Here is a 2,057-nt window from a genome sequence, read left to right on the forward strand (position 1 = left end):
ATTGTCTTCATTTCCTTCTACACGAAAAATTTGCAGCAAAGTGAAACAAATCAAAATTTAAAGCATTTCAAAGGTATTTGTACATAAATAGAGGCTTAATTTGTGTAAATCCTGCTTTTAGTTATCCGCACCATTGAGAAGATTAATGGAATTAATTGTTGGATATTGAGGAAGAGCGATTTTCATTCAATCTTGAAATTACTTGCTATGGTAATTTCACTTCTCATTGCTTTTATGTTTTCATTTGAAATCATGTCTTGCAGAAATTTTTGGTGAAAAGATTACTTTTAATTATCCGTACCATTGAGAAGATTAATGGAATTAATTGTTGGATATTGAGGAAGAGCGATTTTCATCCAATCTTGAAATTACTTGCTATGGTAATTTCACTTCTTATTGCTTTTATGTTTTTGTTTGAAATCGTGTCTTGCAGAAATTTTTGGTGAAAAGATTACTTCTTTTTTTTTAATCTAGGTGTGATTAAATTAGCTAATATTGAATTGGGCTTTTTTGGAAGAATTTTAAGTGAAAATAAAGGAATTTTTCATGGGGATGCTGATGTGGACTGTTTAAGTGGTGTTTTTTGTCCACGTGGCATGCTTGGTGTCATTCCGTTAGATAGAGAGTATTTTTAAGCCAAAAATTTAGCAAAGAGATATTTTTTATCCAAAAACCAACAAAGAGTATTTTTGTTCCATTTCAAATAGTCCAGGGGTATTTTTAACCCTTTTCCATAATTTTTTTTCTTTCTCCAATATATTAGCACTAGGAAAATGTATATATATTACTTCCTCTATTTCAAAAAGAATGACATACTTTCCTTTTTAGTCCATTTCAAAAATAATGACCTCTTTTCTTTTTTGATAATACTTGAATTTCAACTTTGTACATGACATTTTTAGAATCACAAGATTAAAAGACATTTTGATACATTTGACACAACTTTAATTTAAGGCCACAAGATTCAAAAGTCTTTTTTATTTTTTTAAATTTTGTGTCAAGTCAAAGTAGGTCATTCTTTCCGAAACAGAGAGAATATTCATATATATATGTATGCGTTGATGGTTCAAGAGATCTAATAATTATATACATATATAAATATATTTAATCTTTGTAGTGAAAACCTTTATTTTCTCCCGATTGTATGTAGTTAGCCTCATCCTATGCTTGACTGGCGAGTTTATTATTTTCACGACTTTTTCTTTTTTAAGCGAGGTAGAGATAAATCGAAGAAATATTGGAGGAAGGTGATTAGACATATGAATGAAGCAACTTCAACTTATCGAGGATATGATCCTAAATAGGACGTAATGAAGGAGGAAGATTAAGGTAGAAGGTTAGTACGAATTTATGATGTTGTATCATTTGTTGTATTATATAGTGTATCTTATATATGGTATTATTGAACGTGTTGATTTTTATTGTATCTTGTTCTTTTACTATTCCCTGTCTAGATTGTTTTATTTTGAGCCGAGGGTCTATCAGAAGCAACCTCTCTATCACACATCTGAGGCAGTGGTATGAACTACGTACACTTACCCTCCCCAAATCCCACTTGGTGAAAATATACTGGGTAGGTTGTTGTTGTTGTTGTATATTTCCTCTGTTCATCTTTACTAGTTCATTTTTCTATTGTCACATGAATTAAGAAACAGTAAATAATAGAAATAATTTTACTATATTATCTTTGAATATAATAAATTTAATGTTAATGTATTAAAAAATAAATCGTATTTAATGATAAGGATAAAATTAATAGAAATAGATAAATTATTAATTAATTTTATATATTTAATAAATATTATTAGATATTTTAAAATAATTTTTTTTTTATAAATGTACCATATATAGTGAATGTCTATTTTATCATATATAGTGAATACCTACTTTATCATATATTGTGTGTGTCTATAAATAAAGGGGTTTTGTTTCATTGTAATTCATCACTCAAGAGAAATAACAATTACTCTCTCTTCTCTCTCTACTCTTATTCTTTATTATTTTATAATACGTTACCAGCACGAGACTCTACCAAACAAGATGAGATTATAAATCTA

At 28.1% G+C, this 2,057-nt stretch overlaps 1 long non-coding RNA gene across 1 annotated transcript; it reads left to right on the forward strand.

Annotated features, from left to right (window-relative positions):
* The first annotated feature begins 1,116 nt into the window (after positions 1-1,116).
* Positions 1,117-1,595, forward strand: LOC124897678. Its single transcript, XR_007054483.1, has 2 exons — positions 1,117-1,336; positions 1,455-1,595. It is a non-coding gene; the product is annotated as an uncharacterized LOC124897678 (long non-coding RNA).
* The last annotated feature ends 462 nt before the right edge of the window (positions 1,596-2,057 follow it).

Source organism: Capsicum annuum, chromosome 4, assembly GCF_002878395.1.
Source record: "Capsicum annuum cultivar UCD-10X-F1 chromosome 4, UCD10Xv1.1, whole genome shotgun sequence".
Taxonomy (NCBI): domain Eukaryota; kingdom Viridiplantae; phylum Streptophyta; class Magnoliopsida; order Solanales; family Solanaceae; genus Capsicum; species Capsicum annuum.